General features: G+C 41.6%; 1 long non-coding RNA gene across 1 annotated transcript in view; it reads left to right on the forward strand.

The window, feature by feature from the left end:
* The window catches only part of LOC140204273 (uncharacterized), a 71,291-nt gene extending 52,618 nt beyond the window's left edge, over positions 1-18,673 (forward strand). The window contains exons 3-4 of the long non-coding RNA XR_011887572.1: positions 1,057-1,311; positions 18,419-18,673. This is a non-coding gene — a long non-coding RNA (uncharacterized lncRNA). The remainder of the gene's footprint in view (positions 1-1,056; positions 1,312-18,418) is intronic.
* Positions 18,674-24,576: the final 5,903 nt, after the last annotated feature.

Consider the following 24,576-nt stretch of genomic DNA (forward strand, 5'->3'; position numbering starts at 1 on the left):
CCTAGCTCCCTTCCTGTCGTTGGTTCTGTCCCTTACTGTCCCCTACCTCAGCCCAGGTAAGCCAGGCCGTCTTGCCATTACCTGGGGTTGGTTCTGTCCCTTCCTGTCCCTTGCCTCTGCCCTGGTAAGCCAGCGTGTCTTACCGTTACCTGGGGTTGGTTCTGTCCCTTCCTGTCCCTTGCCTCCGTCGGGTGGCGATCTGCGCCCTGCCCAGGAGGAGCCAAGCCTCGCCTCAAGTCCCCTGCCTCCAGCCTCCAGCCTCGCCTCGCCTCGCCTCAGGTCTCCTGCCTCCAGCCTCGCCTCGCCTCAGGTCTCCTGCCTCCAGCCTCGCCTCGCCTCAGGTCTCCTGCCTCCAGCCTCCAGTCTCATCTCCAGCCTAGCCTCGAGCCTGAAGACTCCAGTCTCCTGCCTAGCCTCGAGCCTTGAGCCTCTTGCCAAGCCAAGTCTCTAGCCTCTAGCCTCAAGCCTGAAGACTCCAGCCTCATCCTGCCTGCCTGCCAAGCTTCGTCCTTGCCTAGTTCTGGGGTCCGAGCCAGAGGCAAGACCCAGGTACTGGGTCCTTGTCCAGTCTCTGGCTTGGAGTCCAAGCCCAGGCTCCTAGCTCTCATGTTCAGTCTTGTTCCAGGTTCCTGGTTTTCCTGTCCATGTCCTTGCCATCGCCCTGTATCCTAGTCCTGTCCCTAGTACTTCAGTGTCTGTGTCTTGCACTTGGGTCTGTTCCCAGCCACCTCCATATGACAAGGATTCAGTCAACAACAAGTCAGTGGGCTACTCAGCTGAGGAACGAAGAAGAGGTAATTGGAAACACTTCAGTAAATATACTTTATTTATGATTACCATTTCAAAAATAATATAATTAGCTGAAATAAAGAGATATAAGATCAAAATCATTTACTTGTCAACAGTTTTGTAATGATCATCAAATTAGATGTAAAAGTATAAATTTAGATGAGCACTTGAGGTTCCTGTACTCCACCAGTAATTTATCATTTCAGACTGTAAGCTAAAATATTGGAGTAAGACACACAAACACTTGCTCTTTATTCCTCTTCGTAGATGTTAGCTGACCTAGGTACGTGGCCTGTCAGTGGCACCAACGGAACTTTACCAAGAGGGATTTCTCGCAGGTTGGCAGTGGTTATTTAAAAAGGGAGCTCCGAGAGTGCTTGTCTATTGTACGTGGCCTATCAGTGGCTATAACCAGAGCACCAATCGTGAATTAGATAAGCAGGGAAGGTTCAGGCGTAAAAGAAACACTGCCTAGCGGAGCAGTCATCGACGGAGGCTTTGGCTCATTCGGGCTTTGGCAAGGTGAGTGGACTTCATCTTTTTTTTCTTTCTTTTTTTTAGAGGAATAAAGAGCATGTCTGTAGGGACAGTATTTTGCTCTGGGTGTCAGATGTGGGAATTCTGGGAATCTTCCAGTCTCTCAGATGGCTAGATCTGCGCCAGGTGCACCGAGATGCAGCTCCTGAGAGGCCATGTTAGGGATCTGGAGCTGCGACTTGATGACCTACAGCTTATTAGGGAAAGTAAGCAGGAGATAGATGGGAGCTACAAGGGGTTAGTCACCCCGAGGCTGCAGGAGTTAGATAAGTGGGTGACTGTCAGGGAAGGGATGGGAAGAACTCAGACAGTAGAGGGCACCCCTGTGGCCAGCCCCTCAGTAATCGTTGTCTCATTTTGGATGCTATTGAGGGGGGTGACCTGACAGAGGATGACCATGACAATCGGGTCTCTGGCACTGAGCCCGGTTCCATGGTGCAGACGGGAGAGAAGAAGATGAGGAATGCGGTAGTCATAGGGGATTCCATAGTGAGGGGAACAGACAGGAGGTTCTGTCAGCCTGATAGAGATACCCACATGGTGTGTTGCCTCCCAGGTGCCAGGGTACGGGATGTCTCTGATTGGGTGCAGAGTATTCTGAAGGGAGAAGGTGAACAGTCAGAAGTCTTGGTAAACATTGATACCAATGACATAGGTAGAAAAAGGGAGGAGGTTTTGAAGAAAGAATTCAGGGAGTTGGGTAGGAAGCTGAAAAGCAGAACCTCCAGGGTAGTAATCTCAGGATTGCTGCCTGTGTCACGTGCTAACGAGCACACAAATAGCATGATCAGACGTATTAATGCGTGGCTGAGAGACTGGTGTAGGGGGCAGGGCTGGGTCACTGGGGCCTCTTCTGGAGGAGATACGACCTGTACAAAAATGGATGGGTTACACCTGAACCCAAAGAGGTGCAATATCCTAGTAGTCAGGTTTAATAGAGCTGTTAGGGAGGGTTTAAGCTAATTTGGCAGGGGGATGGGAACTGGAGTGATAGGGCTGAGGAAGGGGAAAACAGAAATACATCAAAGATAGCATGCAACAGAGATGATAGAAAGGACAGGCAGGAGATGAGGCTTAATCACAGCCAGTGGAATGAGTTACAGGGCAATAGAGGCATGGTGCAGTTAAAACAGAAGGCAGCAAATACTGGACTGAAAGTGTTGTATTTGAATGCACGCAGCATAAGAAATAAAATGGATGATCTTGAAATTCAGCTACAGATTGGTAAGTATTACATAGAAACATAGAAAACCTACAGCACAATACGGGCCTATCCAGGAGTCTCTTAAAGGACCCTATCATTTCGGCCTCCACTGCCCCAGTGGCAGCCCACTCACCACTCTCTTCGTAAAAAAACTTATCCCTAACATCTCCTCTGTACCTACTTCCAGGCACCTTAAATGATGCCCTCTCATGCTAGCCATTTCAGCCCAGGGAAAGGGTCTCTGACAATCCAAATGATCAGTGCCTCTCATTATTTTGTACACCTCTATCAGGTTACCTCTCATCCTCCGTCACTCCAAGGAGAAAAGGCCAAGTTCACTCAACCAATTCTCATAAGACATGCAACATCCTTGTAAATCTCCTCTGCACCTTTTCTATGGTTTCCACGTCCTTCCTGTAGTAAGGCGACCAGAATTGAGCACAGTAATCCATGTGGGGTCTGACCAGGGTCCTATATAGCTGCAACATTTCCTCTTGGCTTTAAACCCAATCCCACGGTTGATGAAGGCCAATGCACCATATGCCTTCTTAACCAGAGAGTAAACCTGCATAGCAGCTTTGAGTGTCCTATGGACTCGGACACCAAGATCCCACTGATCCTCCCCACTGCCACTTACCACTATTACTATATTCTGTCGTCATAGTTGACCTACCGAAATGAACCATCTCACGCTCACCTGGGTTGAACTCCATCTGCCATTTCTCAGCCCAGTTTTGCATCCTCTCAATGTCCCGCTGTAACCTCTGACAGCCCTCCACACGATCCACAACCCCCCCAACCTTTGTATCATCATGACATTGTGGCCATCTCTGAAACTTGGCTCAAGGATGGCTGCCATTGGGAGTTGAGTGTCCAAGGTTATACAGTATATCAGAAAGATAGGTTAGTAGGCAGAGATGGTGATGTGGCCCTGTGTATAAGAAATAATATTAAATCATTAGAAAGGGATGACATAGGATCGGAAAGTGTAGAGTCTGTATGGGTTGTGTTAAGAAATGCCAAAGGTAAAGGAACCCTAATGGCAGTTGTATACAGACCTCCAAACATGAGCCTGGATGTGGATTACAAATTACAGCAGGAGATAGAAAAGGCGTGTCAGAAGGGCAATGTCATGATAATTGTTGGGGATTTTAACATGAAAGTGGATTGGGAAAACCAGGCAGTAATGGACCTCAAGAGAGAGAATTTGTAGAATGTTTAGGTGCTGGCTTTTTAGAACAGCTTGTTGTTGAGCCCACTAGGGGATAGGCTATGCTGGATTGGGTGTTGTGCAATGATCCAGAGTTGATAAGAAAGCTTATGGTTAAGGAACCTTTAGGGAACAGTGATCACAATATGATCGAGTTCACTTTGAAATTTGAGAAGGAGAAACTAAATTCCAATGTGTTGGTGTTTCAGTGGGATAAAGGAAATTACAATGGGATGAGAAGGGAACAGTCCAAGGTTGACTGGAAAGGGACACTAGCAGGAAGGACAGCAGAGCAGCCATGGCTGGAGTTTCTGTGAAAAATGAGGGCAGTACAACACAGGTATATTCCAAGTAAGAAGAAATTTTCGTATGGAAGAAGGACACTACCGTGGCTGACAAGTGGAGTCAGAGCCAAAGCAAAAGCAAAAGAGAGGGCATACGAGGAAGTCAAAGCTAGTGGGAAGATAGAGGATTGGGAAGATTTTAAAACCTTGCAGAAGGAAACTAAGAAGGTCATTAGGAAGAAAAAGACAAATTATGAAGGGAAGCTGACAACTACTATCAAAGATGATACTAAAAGATTTTTTAAGTATATAAAGAGTAAAAAAGAGGTGAGGGTAGATACAGGACCAATACAAAATGATGCTGGCATTATTATAATGAGAGACACAGAGATGGCAGAGGAACTGAATGCATATTTTTCATCTGTCTTCACAGTGGAAGACTTCTGCAGTATACCGGACATTCAAGAGTGTCAGGGAAGTGAAGTATGTGTAGTGAAAATTACGACTAAGGAGGTGCTCAGGAAGCTTAATGGTCTGAGGGTGAATGAATCTCCTGGACCTTATGGAATGCATCCTCAAGTTCTGAAGGAAGTAGCTGGAGAGATTGTGGAGACATTAACAATGATCTTTCAAGAATCAATAGATTCTGGCATTGTACTGGATGACTGGAAAATTGCAAATGTTACTCTGCTATTTAAGAAGGGTGGGAGGCAGCAGAAAGGAAACTATAGACCTGTTAGCCTGGCATCAGTGGTTGGGAAGTTGTTGGAATCGATTGTTAGGGATGAGATTACGGAATACCTGGAGGCACATGACAAGATAGGCCAAAGCCAGCATGGTTTTCTGAAAGGAACATCTTGCCTGACTAACCTACTGCAATTTTTTGAGGAAATTACAAGCAGGGTAGACAAAGGAGATATAGTAGATGTGCAAACATGAGGAAATCTGCAGATGCTGAAATTTCAAGCAACACACATAAAAGTTGCTGGTAAACACAGCAGGCCAGGCAGCATCTATAGGAAGAGGTACAGTCGACGTTTCGGGCCGAGACCCTTCGTCAGTCCTCGCGTTGGACGGAGGAAACAGATGAGGTCCTCCGTGACTGCTTTGACTCGGTGGACTGGTTAGTATTCAAGGACTCGGCAGCTAACCTCAATGAGTATGCCTCAGCTGTCACGGACTTTATTTGGAAATGCAGGGAGGACTGTGTATCTCGCAAGATGATCTAGGTATTCCCTAACCAGAAACCTTGGATGAATTATGAGGTCAAGTCCCTCTTAAAGGCTAGAGCTGTGGCTTTTAGGTCCGGGGATACCAGTCGCTACACGGAATCCAGGCATGAACTCCGGAAAGCCATTAACGGCGCCAAGAGGCAATATCGAGCCAAGTTGGAAGCCCAGGCTAACCAAAGGGATGCCAGTAGACTATGGCAGGGTCTAAATGAGATCACTGGGCGCAAAGAAAAGGCTGGGAATATCAATAACTGTGGCGCTTCTCTTCCCGATGAACTTAACGTATTCTACGCAAGATTCGAACAGAAGAGAAGCGTCCCGCTCCCTCTGGATGAACCGGACCTGGTGGCATCGAGATTCATCATCACTGAGGAGGACATTAGAAGGGCCTTCCTGAAGATAAATCCAAGGAAGGCGACGGGCCCAGATGGTGTCCCAGGACTGGTTCTCCGGGCCTGTGTAAGCGAGCTAGCTGGAGAGTTTGCTGACATCTTCAACTGCTCCTTGCTCAACTGCTCCTTGCTTCAGTCTAAGGTCCCTTCGTGTTTTAAGAAGGCAACAATAATCCCAGTGCCGAAGAAGAGCAAGGTGGCATGCCTGAATGACTATTGACCTGTGGCTCTGACATCAATTGCTATGAAGTGCTTTGAGAGATTAGTTTTGGCACACATCAACCACAGCCTACCGGCCAACCTCGACGCTTTGCAATTCGCCTACCGGAGCAACAGGTCAACGGCAGATGCCATCTCTCTGGCCCTACATTCCTCCTTAGAACACCTGGAGAATAAAGACGCATACGCAAGGCTCCTTTTCATTGACTACAGCTCTGCCTTTAATACCATCATTCCAAATAAACTGATTCCTAAGCTCCGGAACCTGGGCCTTAGCACTCAGATCAGCAGCTGGATCTTCAACTTCCTCACAGACAGGACCCAGGCTGTAAAAATAGGGGACAAGCTCTCCTCTACAATCACTCTGAGCACCGGTGCCCCACAAGGCTGTGTACTCAGCCCCCTGCTGTACTCACTGTACACCCATGAATGTGTAGCCAAGTTTCCATCAATCTCAATATATAAGTTTGCTGATGACACAACAATTGTAGGCCGTATCTCGGGTGATGATGAGTTTGAGTACAGAGAGGAAATTAAGAACCTGGTGGCATGGTGCGAATACATCGGTGGTGCACAAGTGGAACAGGTCAAAAGCTTTAAGTTTCTCGGGGTCAATATCACAAATGACCTGACTTGGTCCAACCAAGCAGAGTTCACTGCCAAGAAGGCCCACCAGCGCCTTTACTTCCTGAGACAACTAAAGATATTTGGCCTGTCCCTTAAAACCCTCACTAATTTTTATAGATGCACCATAGAAAGCATTCTTCTAGGGTGCACCACAATCTGGTATGGAAGTTGTCCTGTCCAAGACCGAAAGAAGCTGCAGAAGATTGTGAACATGGCGCAGCACATCACATAAACCAATCTTCCATCTGTGGACTCACTTTACACCACACGCTGTCGGAGCAGTGCTGCCAGGATAATCAAGGACACGACCCACCCAGCCAACAGACTTTTTGTCCCTCTTCCCTCTGGGAGAAGGTTCAGAAGCATGAAGACTCGTATGGCCAGATTTAGGAACAGCTTCTTTCCAACTGTGATAAGACTGCTGAACGGATCCTGACCCGGATCTGGGCCGTACCCTCCAAATATCCGGACCTGCCTCTCAGTTTTTTTGCACTACCTTACTTCCCATTTTTCTATTTTCTAGTTATGATTTATAATTTAAATTTTAATATTTAGTAATTTAACTATTTTAATTTAATATTTGTAATCCAGGGAGTGGGAAACACAGAATCAAATATCGCTGTGATGATTGTACGTTCTAGTACCAATTGTTTGGTGACAATAAAGTATAAAGTACGATGGTAGAAAGTGGATGGCCATGCACTTTGGTGGAAGAAATCAATGGGCAGATTATTATTTAGATGGGGAGAGAATTCAAAATGCAGAGATGAAAAGGGGCTTGGGAGTCTTGTGCAGGGTAGCCTGAAGGTTAACCTCCAGGTTGAGTCGGTGGTGAAGAAGGCATTCATTTCTAGAGCATGAATGTAATGTTGAGGTTCTATAAGGCACTTGTGAGTATAGTGTACAGTTTTGGCCTCCTTATTTTAGAAAGAATATACTGACATTGGAGAGGGATCAGAGAAGATTCACGAGAATGATTCCAGGAATGAAAGGGTTACCGTATGAGAACATCTGACAGCTCTTGGGCTGTATTCCCTGGAGTTCAGGAGAATGAGGGGGGATCTCATAGAAACATTCCAAATGTTAAAAGGCCTGAACAGATTAGATATGGCAAAGTTATTTCCCATGGTAGGAGAGTCTAGGACAAGAGGGCACGACTTCAGGATTGAAGGACGTCCATTTAGAACAGAGGTGCAGAGAAATTACTTTAGTCAGAAGGTGGTAAATCTGTGGAATTTGTTGCCATGAACGGCTGTGGAGGCCAAGTCATTGGGTGCATTTAAGGCAGAGTTAGATAGGTTCTTGATTAGCCAGGGCATCAAAGGGTATGGAGAGAAGGCAGGGGAGTGGGGATGACTGGAAGAATTGGATCAGCCATGATTGAATAACAGAGCAGGCTCGATGGGCCGAATGGCCACATCTACTTCTATGTCTTATGGTTTTATGTTCTTACGACCTACTGAGTTCCTCCAGCATTTTGTATGTGTTACTCTGGATTTCCAGCATCTGCAGCATCTCTTGTGATTACAATATTGGATATCATTATGATAGAACAAGAGAAGATGTGCCCATTTTATGCAAAGTAACTGTTCCTTTCCAGGATACATAGAGGAGAACTGTAAATATACTCAGTGATTGTTTACTACAAACACAAATTCTGGTAAAGGTAAAGCAGTTACATTTACAGTTTTCAGTTCCCACTATGCATCGTGTTATTTTGTCTCGATGTTTTCCTACCAGCTATTATTAGAATTTAACTCTTGCAACATATTCAAGTGTTGTTATATCCTACATACTGAAAGCTGGCTTCTTATTTATTCTCTGATAAACAATTAAACTTATTCAAAGTTAATTGCTTGACCTGGGCTGTGCTCACTCAGGATGGATGAGATAAAACAAATGAGTTTCAGTTCATGACCTCCTTATGGAAACCATCATTACTGAGACTTTGAGATAACACATCTCTTGTGCCTAATGATTTATGTCCTGGAGTTTTGAATAGTTGCATCAGGAAATTAGAGAATTACTGTTACCTTGTAGATGTAATTTGTAACACCCAAGATGTGGAAGCATACTAACACAACATTATATACAATAGAAATGTACAGTAACACTGAGCCTGGCAAACACAATTATCGTTACATCAATAACAGAGAAAACAATGCAATTTATTCTAATGGCCAAGAAAGTGTCTGAATATAAAAACCTCTATGAAGAAACATGCCCAGTAAAACTACTGTCCTTTTTTTCAAATGAATAAATCATGGTACTCCCTATTACTAACACAAGAAAACCATCCGATGCTGAAAATCTAAAGCAACCCACACAAAATGCTGGAGGAACTCAGCAGACCAGGCAGCACCTATCGAAAAGAGTAAACAGTCAATGTTTCATCAGGACTCCCAGTGAAGGCTGTCGGTCCGAAACATCAACTTTTCACTCTTTTCCACAGAGGATGCACGATCTGCTAAGCTCCTTCAGCATTTTGTGTGTGTTAATCCCTACAATTGCCTGTTTGGACTTGAAGGACATTTTTTACCTGCTCCCACACGAAAGATTATGAATGAATCTGAAAGCTATTTAAAGTTCTCAAAAAAAACTGATTAGGTTTCTGGTTCTGAACATAAACCAAAGGTGAAAGCTGTAAGATTTCATCATTTACCCTGGACAATTATTATTACTTTATCAGTGGAGTTTAACTGCTCAATGTTAATTACTGCTCTTGAGTTTTAATTCCATAAACTCTGAAGATCCAGTTATTTAAGTAATCATATCAGATTGGGAGAACTTGTGAGAATTCATTGTGACTTATTGAAAAGAGAATGCTCAATAGCTGAAATATTTTCTCATTCTATACTTACATGTTTTTATTGTCTGCAGACAGAACTTTGCCATGCGCTATTAATTGCAGCCCATATCACAAACCATTAAAACATTAAGAACACAACCAGCCAAATCTGATTGGAAAGACAATAAATATTTTAGTATTTAAATTGTAGTTCTAAATATGCATTAAAATGCCATGGAACTAATAAATATTATATTGTACTTTCTGGGAATATACCACATTAAATATCTTTAACTGTACTTTAAGAATAACAGACTACTGTATTAGATATAGTACACAAATAAAACTAACTTTAGTACAATTGTAACATGTATAATCCTCCTTGGTCATTTTTATTTTAGTTTGTAACATGTGCAAGATGATGCTTTTTGGAATATGAATTTTGCCTTGGCTCTAGACCAACCTCTATGCCCACAGTCAAAATGTTTGATATTGTGTTCTGACAAAAACCTCTTGTGAATGTAGAAGTGTATTTTACGGCCCAAAGTAAAAGCTGAAAATAATCCTTCAAATGAATAAAATATTTCTAAAGCATTCTACAAATAAATCCATAAAGATTTGTTGAATTGATTATACTAAGCTCATACTTATCGATAGTAATGCACTACCTTGCATATCAAACAGCAGAAACAATATGACCTGGAAATGACCTGGTCACCAGAAACGACAATGGCAAAATCTGTCCTGTCAACTCTGTAAAGTCCTCCTTGCCAACATCTAGACTCTTGTGCCAGTGTGCAGGGAGCTGACTCAGAGGTCGATCAAGCAACAGCCAGATACACTGCAGCAGTTCACCAAGAATCCATACGATTGTAGACATGGGAGCAGAATAGATCATTTAGCCCATCAAGCCTGCCCTACCATTCCATCTGGGTAATTTATTACCCCTCGCAATCACATTCTCCTGCCTTCTCCCCTTAACCTTTGACACCTTTAATAATCAAGAACCTATCAACCTCTGCTTTAAATACACCCAATGACTTGTCCTCCACAGCAGTTCGTGGCAATGAATTTCACAGATACACCACCCCCAGGCTAAAAAAAATGCCTCTTCATCTCTGTTCTAAAGGGGTATTCCTCTATTCTGAGGCTGTGCCTCCTAATCCTTGACTCCACCACTGAAGGAAATATCCTCTCCATATCCACTCTATTTACACCTTTCAATATTAGATAGGCTTCAATGAGATTCCTCCGCTGACCACCTCATTCTTCTAAACTGCAGCGAGCACAGGCCAAGAGCCATCAGACGCTCCTCAACTGTTTCATTCCCGGAACCATTCTCATGAGCTTCCTCTGGACACTCTCCAATACCAGCTCTCCTCTTCTTAGATAAGGCACCCAAAACTGCTCACAATATACCAGTGTGGTCTAATTTGTACCTTATAAAGCCTCAGCATTACATCCTTACTTTTGTATTCTAGTCCTCTTAAAATGAATACTAACATTACATTTGCCTTCCTTACAAGCTACTCAACTTCCAAGTTAACTTTCAGGGAATTCTGCACAATAACTCTCAAATCCCTTTGCACCTCTAATATCTCAATTTGCTCCCTGTTTAGAAGATAGTCTATGCCTTTATTCCTTCTACTAAAATGTATGATCATACACCTCCCAATACTATATTCCATCTGCCACTTCTTTTCCCACTCTCCTAATCGAAGTCTTTCGGCAGACTCCAAGCTTCCTCAGCACTCACTGTCCCTCCACTTATCTTCATAGTCATACTTTATTGATCCTGGGTGAAATTGGTTTTTGTTACAGTTGCACCATAGATAATTAAATAGTGATAAAGCCATAAATAGTTAAATAGTAATATGTAAATTATGCCAGGAAATAAGTCCAGGACCAGCCTATTGGCTCAGGGTCTCTGACCCTCCAAGGGAGGAGTTGTAAAGTTTGATGGCCACAGGCAGGAATGACTTCCTATGACGCTCTGTGTTGCATCTTGGTGGAATAAGTCTCTGGCTGAATGTACTCCTGTGCCCAACCAGTACATTACGTAGTGGCTGGGAGACATTGTCCAAGATCACATGCAACTTGGACAGCATCTTCTTTTCAGACACCACCATATTGTTCACAAACATGGCCGCAAAGCCATCAAATCCAGCATCCAAATTATTGTCCTTTAACGTGAAAAGAAATGGTGCCAACACTGATTCCTTTGGAACACTACCAGTCACCAGTCCCCTTTCTTCTAATCCTTTGCATGCTCGCAGTCAGCCAGTTTCCTATCCCTGTTGATACTTTTCCAGTAATACCATAGGTTCTTAAACACAAAATAATTTGCAGACGCTGTGATCAAAGCGACACTTTCAGTACGCTGGATGAACTCAGCAGGTCGGGCAGCATCAGTTGGCTGGAACCCTTCGTCAGGACGAAGGGTTCCGGCCCAAAATGTCGACTCATCCACCATGGGTTCTTATCTTGTTAAGCAGCCTCATGCATCACCTTGTCAAAGGCCTTCTGAAAATCCAAGTAAGTAACATCCACTGATTCTCCTTTGTCTATCCTGCCTCAAGGGACTCGAACAGATTCGTTAGGAAACCATGCTGACTTTGTCCAATTTTATTATGTGCCTCCAAGTACACCAAAACCTTATCTTTGATAATGGACTCCAACATTTACCCAACTATTGAAATCAGGCTAACTGGCTTACAATTTCCTTTCTTTTGCCTCCCTCACTTCTTAAAGAGTGAAGCGACATTTACAAATCTCCAGTCATGCGGAACAATTCCAGAATCTGGTAATTCTTCAAAGATCACTACAAATGCCTCTGCAACCTCTTCAGCTCACCTACTTCAGAATCCTGGGGTATGGTTCATCTGGTCCAGGTGACTTACTTACCTTCAAACCTTTCAGCTTCCCAAGCACATTGTTCTTAGTAATTGCAACTACACTCACTTCTGTGCCATGACTCTCTTGAATTTCTAGACAACACCTGCAAAATCCACTACCTCTACCGGCTAGAAGGAAAAACATAGCAAAGGCATGGGGTCACCGCACCTGGAAGTTGCCCTCCAAGCCACACACCATCCCAATTTGGAAATTTGTTGCCATTTCTTCAGTTTCATTGGGTCAAAATGCTGGAACTTTCTCCCAAACACCATTGTTGTTGCACCCGTACTTCAGGGGACTACAGCAGTACAAGAAACCAGCTCACCACCACTTTCCCAAGGGCAACTAGAGTGGGACGATTAAATGCTTATTGACATCCTTTGAATGGATATTGTAGAAACTAATTCTCAGAACATCCTGACATTCTCATAAGATGGTGTTTTTGTACTAGCACTAAAAAGCATTGTGCTTCATACTTTAAATGAACTCAGATTTCCTCAATTGTCTTTTCCATTTCCTACTCTTCTTTAGCTGTTTACATAATAATATTAAATAAAATAATTTAGACCTATTCTGAAGCTGTGCAAAAATGAGGAAGTAGAGAAATAATGGCTGAAAATCTAAAGTCCCCCCATTCAAAATTTTAGCCAGTAGAAAAACCATGGGAGTGGGAAACATCAGTATAGCTTTAATTTGACATATGGATTTCAATGCAGATCAACAATCAGTTTTGCTTATAGACTGAAGTAAACCATTTAGCCCATTGAGACGATGCTACTATTCAACAGGAGCACATATCCACTAGGGGATCAGCTATTCTGGATTGAGAGATGTGTAATAAGGCAATAAGACCATAAGATAAAGGAGCAGAATTAGGCCATGTGGCCCAACACGTTTGTTCTGCCATTTCATCATGGCTGATCCACTTTCCCTCTCAGACCCAATCTCCTGCCTTCTCCCCGTAACCGTTCATGTCCTGACCAATCAAGAATCTATCGACCTCTGCCTTAAATATATGTAAGGACCTGGCCTCCACAGCTGCCACTGGCAACGAATTCCACAGATTCACTACTCTGTAGCTAAAGAAGTTCCTCCTTTTCTCTATTCTAAAAGGACGCCCCTCTATGCTGAGTCTGTGTCCTCTGGTCCTAGACTACCCCACCATAGGAAATATCCTCTCCACATCCATTCTATTGAGGCCTTTCAACATTCAATAGGTTTCTATGAGGTCACCCCACATTCTTCTGAATTCCAGTGAGTATAGTCCCAGCACCATCAAACACTCTTCACATGCCTTTCAATACCAGAAACATTTTTGTGAACCTCCTTTGAGCATATCCTTTCCTAGATAAGGGCCCCAAAACTGGTCATAATATTCCAAATTATGCCTCACCAGTGCTTTATAAAGCCTCATCATTACATCCCAGCTTTTATATTCTAGTCCTCTTGAAATGAATGCTAAAGTTGCATTTGCCTTCCCCTCCACCGATTCAACCTGCAAATTAACCTCTAGGGAATACTGCACAAGGACTCCCAAGTCCCTTGGCATCAGATTTTTTAATTTTCTCTCTATTCGGAATATAGTCTACCCTTTTATTTCTTTTACCAATGTGCATGACCAAACACTTCCCATCACAGTACTCCATCTGCCAATTCTTTGCCCATTCTCCTAATCTGTCTAAGTCCTTTCTGTCCCTTCTGGAAGAGTGGGGTGGCATTTGCAATTTTCCAATCTTCCAGACCCATCCAAAATCTAGTGATTCTTGAAATATCATTACTAATGCCTCCTCAATCCCTTCAGCCACCTCTTTTAGAATCCTGGGGGTTACACTATCTGGTCCAGGTGATTTATCTGTCTGTAGACCTTTCAGTTTCCCAAGAACCTTCTCCCTAATAATGGCAACTTCACACACTTCTAACCCCTGAAACCCTGGAACATCCACCATACTACTAGTGTCTTCCACAGTGAAGAGTGATGAAAAATACTTGTTCAGTTCATCCTTTATTTCTTTGTCATCTATAGCAGACCTCTCTAGCATCATTTTCCAGTGGTCTAATATCCACTATCATCTCTCTTTTACACTTTATGTATCTGAAGAATTGTTTAGCATTCTCCTTAATATTATTGGCTAACTTACTTTCAAGAGGGCATATAACACAGCAAAAAATAGAGGGAAGTTAGAAGATTGGGAATCTTTTAAAAACTAACGGAAGGCAACTCAAAAAGCCATTAAGAAGGAAAAGATGGGAATAAAGGGAGTCCTTTCTAATTAGGTTTTGTGTTGGGACCACTTCTTTTTATGTGTATGTCAATGATTTGAATGATGGAATTGATGGCTTTGTGGCCAAGTTTGCAGATGATATGGAGGTAGGTGGAGGGGCAGGTAGTGTTGAAGAACCAAAGGTGCTGCAGAAGGACTTAGACAGATAAGGAGAATTGGTAAAGATATGGTAGATGGAACACAGTGTCCAGAAGTGTATGGTCCTGAAATTTGGTAGAAGGAATAGAAGCATAGACTATTTTCTAAATGGGGAGAAAATTCATAAATCAGATGCAAATGGACTTGTGAGTCCTCATGCAGGATTACCAAAAGGTTAATTTTCAGGTTGAGTTAATGGCAAGGAAGTCAAATGCAATGTTAGCATTCATTTCAAGAGGACTAGGTTAGAAACACGAAGATGTAATGCTAAGCCTTTATGAAGGTATTGGTAGGGGCTCATTTGGAGTATTGAGAGCAGTTTTGGGCCCCTTATTTAAGAAAGAATGTGCTGACATTGGAGAGAATCCAGAGGAGGTTCTCGAGAATAATTCCAGGAATGAAAAGCTTGTCTTATAGCTCTGGGTCTTTAGAATTTAGAATGAAGGAAGATCTCATTGAAAACTATTGAATGTTGAAAGACCTGGATAGAGTGGATTTGGAGAGGATGTTTCCTATGGTGGGAGAACCTCGGTCCAGAGGGCATAGCCTCAGAATAGAGGGATGTCCATTTAGAACAGTTAGGTCATTGGGTGTATTTAAGGCAGAGTTCAATAGGTTCTTAATTAGAAAGGTTACAGTGAGAAGGCAGGAGAATGGGGTTGAGAGGGAAATGGATCAGCCATGATGAAATGGCGGAGCAGACTTGATGGGCCGAATAGCCTAATTCTGCTCCTATGTCTTGTGGTCTTACGGGCTTATCATTCCTTAATACACATAATTAACTGAAATCTATCAGTTGCAGATTTAAAATTAATAGCTAAACTGTCATCAAATGTGAAAGAGAATTCTAAATATCAACCACCCTCTCCATGTAGAAATGTTTCCTAACCATTCCTGAAAAGCTTGGCTGTATTTTTAGGCTATGCTGTATAGTCCTGGACTCTGTAACAAGCATAAATAATTCCTCTCCATTGACCTTAGTGGATGCTCTTAATATTTTATAAACTACAATCAAATCATTCCTCAGTTCCCGGAAATACAGTCCAAGTCACATAACCTTTCTTAAATTAACTCTTGGAGTTTAGGTTTGGTTTTGTTTTGTTAAATCTAGCCAGTATTCCCTTCATGCTCAAGGCAATGGGTTGGAGCCAATTTGATCCAAACCTTCAGAAATCAGAAGTCACTATGTGGTGAAGGACATCAAACAATAAACGTCCTAAAAGACTCAACAGCAAATAGATGAGTTAAGTGTCAAGGTAGGCATAAACAATAATCAAATAGACTATTGGGGACTAGCATTTATATCCTGAAGAAAGGTACTCAAGAGCTCTCACTTTATGTTACAGCTGTACAAAACTCTGGTAAAAGTTGTCAATTGGTTTGATTCAGCCCATTGTATCTGCACTCAGTGACCACTTTATTAGATACCTCCTGTACCTAATAAAGTAATCACTGAGTGTACGATTGTGGTCTTCTGCTGCTGTTGCCCGTCCTCTTCAAGATTTGATGTGTTGTGCATTCAGAGATGCTCTTCTGCACACCACGGTTGTAACACATGGTTATCAGAGTTACTGTCACCTTCCTGCAGCTTGAACTATTCTGGCCATTCTCCTCTGACCTCTCTCATTATCAAGATGTTTTCACCCAGAGAACTGCCACTCACCAGGTGTTTTTCATTCTTCGTGCTGTTCTCTGCAAACTCTAGGGACTGTTGTACATGAAAATCACAGGAAACAGCAGTTTCTGAGATACTCAAAACATCCTGCTGGGCACCAACAATCATTCCACAGACAAAGTCACTTAGATCACATTTATTCCCTATTCTGATGTTTGGTCTGAAAAACAGCTGAACCTCTTGACCATGTCTGCATGTATGGATTGAAATATTGCCTCATGATGAGGTGATTAGATATTTGCATTGACAAGCAGATGTACAGGTTTAACTAATAAAGTGGCCACTGAGTATTCATCTGTAGTGAACATCATTACACTTCTCTGCTTTGAAACTGATATGCACTGTTCTTTGTATTTTTATGCCTCGCCTACACTGATCCCACTGCCGCCAATTTTTGTCATCACAAATTTGAAGCTAAAGCGAATAGATGAAGCCATAACACAGCTACCTTTGGGATACCACTATTCTTATCCCGCCTGTTAGAGTAGCATCTCTGGGTTCAGGTTTAAACGTATTTACTTACCAATTCCTACGTTAATTTTAAGCAGAAGACCTCCAGTAACAGATGTTGCATTCCCTGCTGATTCATTAGTGCTGATTCATTAGTATGTTAGTGGAGGATAGCATTATGAGAAGGCCACAGGAAAAATTCAGTTCCTTTATAAAAATTATTTGAAAGGAAACATAATTTGAAATCTCCAACTGAGCACACTCCAACACAAAGGTTCTTGTATAACTCATGAGGGTGGATTCTTGGTTAATGCATTCTGCTTATTTCATGCTTCTCAATTTGCATATTAACTGTAACTAATTTGATGCTCCACTCATTTCTTAAAAATGTTTCAGTTAATTTCTCCCAAATTTAAATAATTTTGTAATTTGTTGCAATGTCATTTTGATCTTAGAATGGTGTGACTCAGTGCCTCTGTAAACTACTTTCTATTATTGTTGATGGACAGGATGAACGCTGAAGTAAGGGTTATGCCTCTTTTTCTGAACAGCCATCGCTCGGGTCACCTCACTAGTTATGGTTAAATTTACACAACATTGCAAAACGTTCATGTTCTCTCTCTCTCTCTCTCTCTCTCTCTCTCACACACACACACACACACACACACACACACACACACAGACAAATGTACACACATCTGTCATTAGACTACTGATTATTGTGAATCAAATAATATATTTGCACAATTGGGCCGTGTAGCACGGTATTTATTAGGTAAATCAGAACTCCCTGTATTCATAGTCCATAAAAGCTAGGAGCTGAATTTGCCCACTTGGCCCATTAAATCTGCTCCACCATCATGGCTGATATATTAACCCTCTCAATCCCATTCTCCTGCCTTTGATGCCCTCGCTGATGAAGAACGTATCAACCTCTGCTTTAAGCTTATCCAAGGACTTGGCTTCCACAGCTGCCAGTGGCAATGGATTCCACAGATTCACCATCACATAGCCAGTAGGACAGGTGATCATTCTTAGAACAGATAGTGTAACTTGAACAGATCTTTCATATATAAAAATATTCTGACCGGGTAAGAAACTTCAAACATTCTGTCTTCTTCATATTAGAGACTACAGGAGTAGGCCACTGAGTGTTTGGGATGAGATTCAGCAGCACCACCAATAAGAGCAACAGGTCTCAGGAGGTAAACCTGAACCTGTGACACCTAAACACCCAATGGGTAAATAGTCAAAGGCATAAAATCCTGCAGGAGAGAAGAAAAGCAGATTATCACTATCCCAGTTAAATACTAATGTGATACAACGTAATATAAAAAGAATTTCAGCTTTAAAGCTTCTTTCTGGAGCTTGGAAGAGGCAACACCTACTGAATTTAAGATAAAAGCATGAATTTCGTGACCTACGCTATCTTAAGTGATGGTCACAATGTTTTATGCATGAATATTGCATAAGCTGCATTTTCACAGCTAAGATCAACAAATGTGTTATACTGAATTCTTTTAAAATAGACACAAATGTCCAATATTTCCCCCAGTAGACCAAACAGGTAGCTGTTCACCAATCATCATAGCCCACTCAAAATTTAAATGTCACCGTAACAAAATTAAATTGAATCCACTCCTGCCTGGTCTGTTTGGTTCTAACCAATTTCCTTCTGTCCATCCTTTCTGAGAAGATGGTGCCATGAAGCAGTGCGCAGTGGCCACTTCGGAATGAATATCTGTAATCTGTCAAGTAGGATGCCGTGCACAATCCTGATTTGATGGAGACGGACGTGAGAAGCACGAAGGAACATCTGGAGAAACTTCTGAAATGCGCGGTGTCAGAAATAAGGCAGATGAGCTTGAAGCTCAGGTGTGAATGGGTAACTATGATGTTGTTGGGATAACGGAGAATTGGCTGTAGGGGGATCAGACCTGGGAATTGAATGTACGAGGGTATACGTGCTATCGAAGGGACAGAAAGGTGGGCAGAGGGGGTGGGGTGGCCCTGTTGGTGAGGAATGAAATTCAGTCCCTTGCAAGGGGGGACATAGAATCAGGAGAATTAGAGTCAGTGTGGATAGGACTGAGGAACAGTAAGGACAAAAAGACCCTAATAGGTGTTATCTACAGGCCCCCAAACAATAGCATGGATATTGGGTGCAAGTTGAATAGAGAGTTAACAATGGCATGTGGCAAAGGAAATGTCGCAGTAGTTATGGGGGATTTCAACGTCCAGGTGAACTGGAAAATCATGTTGGTACTGGACCCCAGGATAGGGAGTTTGTAGAGTGCCTACGGGATGCATTTTTGGAGCAGCTTGTACGAGAGCCGACCAGGGATAAGGCTATTCTGGATTTAGTGTTGTGCAACGAACAGGATTTGATAAGTGATCTTGAAGTAAAGGAGCCATTAGGAGGTAGTGACCATAATATGATTAGTTTTTATCTACAAGTTGAGAAGGATAAGGGCAGATCAGAAGTGTCAGTATTGCAGTTGAACAAAGGAGACTATGGAGCCATGAGGGAGGAGCTGGCCAAAGTTGACTGGTCGGATATCCTAGCAGAAAAGACAGTGGAACAGCAATGGCAGGTATTCTTGGGAATAATGCACAAGGTGCAAAATCAGTTCATCAGGAGAAGGAAGGATTCAAAGGGGAGAAAGTGGCCACAGTGGTTGACAAAGGAAGTCAGAGATAGCATAGCAATAAAAAAGAAGAAGTATAACAGAGCTAAGGTGAGTGGGAAGACGGATGATTGGGAAATTTTTAAGGAGCAACAGAACTTAACTAAAAAGGCTATACGGGGAGAAAAAATGAGGTATGAACACAAGCTAGCTAGGAATATAAAGGAGGATAGCAAAAGTTTTTTTAGGTATGCGAAGAGAAGGAAGATAGTTAAGAACAATGTTGGGCCCTTGAAGAATGAATTGGGAGAAATTGTTATGGGAAACAGAGAAATAGCAGATGAATTTAATAAGTGCTTTGGATCTGTCTTCACTAGGGAAGACACAAGCAATCCCCCAGATGTATGGATGGGCCAAGGACATAGGGTAACAGAGGAACTGAAACAGATTGACATTAGGAAGGAAACGGTGATGAGTAGACTGATGGGACTGAAGGCTAACAAATCGCCAGGTCCAGATGGTCTGCATCCTAGGGTACTAAAGGAGGTGGCTCTGGAAATTGCAGATGCATTGGTGATCATTTTCCAATGTTCCTTAGATTCAGGATCAGTTCCTGAGGATTGGCAAATGGCTAATGTTATCCCACTTTTTAAGAAAGGAGGGAGGGAGAAAACAGAGATCTATTGCCCTGTTAGCCTAACATCAGTAGTGAGGAAGATGCTAGAGTCCATTATTAAAGATGAAATAGCGGCATACCTTGATAGCAGTGATAGGATTGGGCCGAGCCAGCATGGATTTACCAAGGGCAAATCATGCTTGACTAATCTATTGGAGTTTTTTGAGGATGTAACCAGGAAGATAGACGCGGGAGATCCAGTGGATGTGGTGTACCTTGACTTTCAGAAGGCATTTGATAAGGTACCACATAGGAGATTGGTGGGTAAAATCAGAGCTCATGGCATTAGGGGGAGGATATTGACATGGATAGAAAACTGGTTGGCAGATAGAAAGCAAAGGGTAGCAGTGAATGGGTGTTTCTCGGAATGGCAGGTGGTGACTAGTGGGGTGCCACAGGGCTCGGTATTGGGACCACAGCTGTTTACGATTTATGTCAATGATTTAGAGGAAGGCATTGTGAATAACATCAGCAAGTTTGCTGATGATACTAAGCTGGGTGGCAGTGTGACGTGATGAGGATGTTAGGAGAATTCAAGGTGACTTGGATAGGCTGGGTGAGTGGGCAGAAACTTGACAGATGGCATTTAATGTGAATAAGTGTGAGGTTATTCACTTTGGGAGCAAGAGCTGGAAGGCAGATTATTATCTGAATGGTGTGGAGTTAGGTAAGAGAGAAATACAAAGAGATCTAGGAGTACTTGTTCATCAGTCTCTGAAGGTGAATGAGCAAGTGCAGCAGGCAGTGAAGAAGGCTAATGGAATGTTGGCCTTTATTACAAAGGGAATTGAGTACAAAAGCAAGGAAATCCTTTTGCATTTGTACAGGGCCCTGGTGAGACCACACCTGGAGTATTGTGTGCAGTTTTGGTCTCCAGGGTTAAGGAAGGACATCCTGGCTGTGGAGGAGGTGCAGCGTAGGTTCACTAGGTTAATTCCTGGGATGTCCGGACTGTCTTGCACAGAGAGGTTAGAGAGACTGGGCTTGTACATGCTGGAATTAAGGAGATTGAGGGGGGATCTGATTGAGACATATAAGATTACTAAGGGATTGGACAAGATAGAGGCAGGAAATATGTTCCAGATGCTGGAAGAGTCCAGTACCAGAGGGCATGGTTTAAGAATAAGGGGTAAGTCATTTAGGACAGAGTTGAGGAGGAACTTCTTCTCCCAGAAAGTTGTGGAGGTGTGGAACACGCTGCCTCAGAAGGCAGTGGAGACCAATTCTCTGGATGCTTTCAAGAAGGAGCTAGATAGGTATCTTATGGATAGGGGAATCAAGGGTTATGGGGACAAGGCAGGAACCGGGTATTGATAGTAGATGATCAGCCAAGATCTCAGAATGGTGGTGCAGGCTCGAATGGCCAAATGGTCTACTTCTGCACCTATTGTCTATTGTCTGTTGTCTATTGCCTGTTTCATTAAGATCTAGAATCTCCGGAGGGAAAGGCCCCGAGTCCTCGGCTTTGCCTGTTGCTTGGCAGCCGGGGCCGAGGTCGAAGCGCTCAGCAGAGATGGTGCTCGGTGTTCGGTGTGGGAGGGCTGGTCGGAGGCTCGAATTTTTCAGACGGACTCAGAGTCGGCAGTGATCGGGTGCTCCCAGGGTGCTGCATCAGCACGTTTGCGGCGCTGGAGGTTCATGGCAGGGAGAGTTTTTCTTCCTTCTACCATCTGTGTGAGATGACAGGGCTATCAGGACTTTGAGACTTTTTTTACCGTGCCCATGGTCTGTTCTTTATCAAATTCCGGTATTGCTTTGCACTGTTGTAACTATATGTTATAATTATGTGGTTTTTATCAGTTGTAGTTTTGGTCTGTCTTGTGTTTCTGTGATATCATACTGGAGGAACATTGTATCATTTCTTAATGCATGCATTACTAAATGACAATAAATGAGGACTGAGTGTCCTCACAATCTAATCTAATCTCATCTAAAATGCTTGATCTCCCTTGAGTACAAATCTGCCATCACTGATCTTCTCCTGAAACTCAAGGAATTAATTTTGATTAATCTCAATTTAGTTCCAAATTAATTTTAGTGAAATTACTCAATTCAGTCTAAGGGTGGCTGTTGTAAAAGAAGAAATATCACATCCATTCAGGGCAAGTTGCACTTCTGAAATATTGGTTTCAATTACTATTTCATCTCTGCAAATACCTGGCTTTCTGTACATAATGTCCCATTAAAAGAAACTATAAGAGCATTTAGCTTTGAAATACATGGAAGTACAAGAGAATCACAAGTTAAAAATAATAAAACTCTATTTTTAAAGTGCAATTTTACTCCCATTTGTAAAGGTTTACAAGATATAAAAAGTAGGACCTTATCACAGTAGCACTAAGCAAGCACAAGTGTACGATATGCATCTTGTACAACAAGATATTGAATTTCATTGGCATGTTTGAACATAAAACAGAAACCAAAAGCAATTTTTTCTCCACTTTAGGCAGCCTGAAATTTATTTGTGTTACTTCAACAGAGAAATAGTCTGTTCCACAGAATCACCTTAATGAGCATTAAAATAAGAAGAAACATTTATTTTAAATGTTGTATTGATATTGACCTAATTGAGCATATAAAGTGACTTAATTGGTAATACGCTATTCATCAAATAAAATAATGTAGTCATCTTGGATTAATTGCTTTGGTTGGAAATGAAAATGTGACAAAAATCTGAATCTTGTCTTCACCTCATGGAAGGCCAAGTTTCAAAATAAATATAATCAGAAGAGAACAATTGATATAAAACATTTACAACAAAAAAAGAGGTTAGATTTTTAAATGAATAGAGTTTAGTCAAAGATTGTATGGCATGAAGTAAAGTGAAAAAATCAAATCTATTAATTCTAAGCAGAAACTAGAGTAAATTAAAGGAAGAAAGAAATGGTTTGAGGAAAACAATGTGGAATGGGGAAAAGGAGTAATTTGAAAAGCAAACATCATAAAGAGAGAAAATGCAAGAATTGTATTCCTTCTTTTCTTTATTAATCTTTTTATTGATTTAAAAAGAGCATATATACAAACAAGAGAATTATCTCAAATATATATATCAATAACAATACAAACAGAAAGTGAAATAGACATTATCAAAATCATACATAGTATTAAGCTAATATGTAGAATATAATTTTAAAAAAAGACAGCTAATTCTCCTCTTATCAATTCATGGAGAGAAAAAAAAACTTTAAATTTTTAAATGAGAAAAAAAAACCACTACACTATATGAGAGAAGAAAAAAGAAAAGGACTGGACAGTCCATTCTGAGGATACGACCAAAAAAAAAGACTTTCTGATCAAATCTAAAACTTCCGGGAAAAAAATTGAAAGAGTAATAAATCAAATCAAATGAAAAGATTGAATAAAAGGTCACCTGATTTGCTCAAATTTAAAGGATATATCAAATCCTCCCATGGTCTGCTCTTTATCAAATTATGGTATTGCTTTGCACTGTTGTAACTATATGTTATAGTTATGTGATTTTGTCAGTTTTAGTCTTGGTTTGTCCTGTGTTTTCTTGTGATATCATTCTGGAGGAACGTTGTATCATTTATTAATGCATGCATTTCTAAATGACAATAAATGAGGACTGAGTGTCTAATCTAATCAAATGTCCGACTTCTTATTTTCTCTAAACTTAAACAGGACATAATGGAGGAAAGCCAATAAAAGACAGTAGGTGGATTAGAATCCTTCCAATTCAGTAAAATGGCTCTCCTAGCCAATAAAGTTGAAGAGGCTATCATACATTGAGTGGAAAGAGGAATATTCCCTGCTTCCGATGGGATAATCCCAAAGATTGCTGTAAGTAAATTAGGTTGTCAGTCCAGATCCAAGACTTTTGATAACGTTTTAAAAACATCTCTCCAAAAATTATCTAGCTTTATGCAAGACCAAATCATATGAGTTAAAGCGGCCACCTCAATATTACATCTGTCACAAATAGGATTGATGTTGGAAAAAATATGTGCTAGTTTATCCTTTGACATATGGGCCCAATGCACTACCTTGAACTGTATCAAGGAATGACAGGCACAAATAGATGAGTTATTAACCAAATGAAAAATTTTACTCCATTGGTTATCTGAAAATGACTCTTGAAATTCTGGTTCCCAAGCACGTTTAATTTTATCATTAGATATCATTCGTAAATTCAATAACCGTTTATAAATTATAGCTATTAACCCTTTTTGAGGTGGTTTAAGCTGAAAGAGAGCATCTATCATATTAGGTGGATAAGCAGAAGGGTAATTTGGCAGCAAACCACGTAAAAAATTCCTAATTTGTAACTATCTAAAGAAGTGTTCATTAGATAAATCATATTTATCCACTAACTGAGAAAAAGACATTAAACAGTTCCCTAAAAACAAATCTGAAAAAGTTGTTATTCCATTGGTTTTCCAAATTAAAAAGGCCTTATCCAAAATTGATGGTTTAAAAACATAGTTGAAATGGCTATTACTAGAAAGAACAAAATTATTTAACTCAAAAAATCTACGAAACTGACACCAAATTCTTAATGTATGTTTAATAATAGGATTAAGGTCTTGTCTA

The sequence above is a fragment of the Mobula birostris genome, chromosome 10 (assembly GCF_030028105.1).
Source record: "Mobula birostris isolate sMobBir1 chromosome 10, sMobBir1.hap1, whole genome shotgun sequence".
Classification (NCBI taxonomy): domain Eukaryota; kingdom Metazoa; phylum Chordata; class Chondrichthyes; order Myliobatiformes; family Myliobatidae; genus Mobula; species Mobula birostris.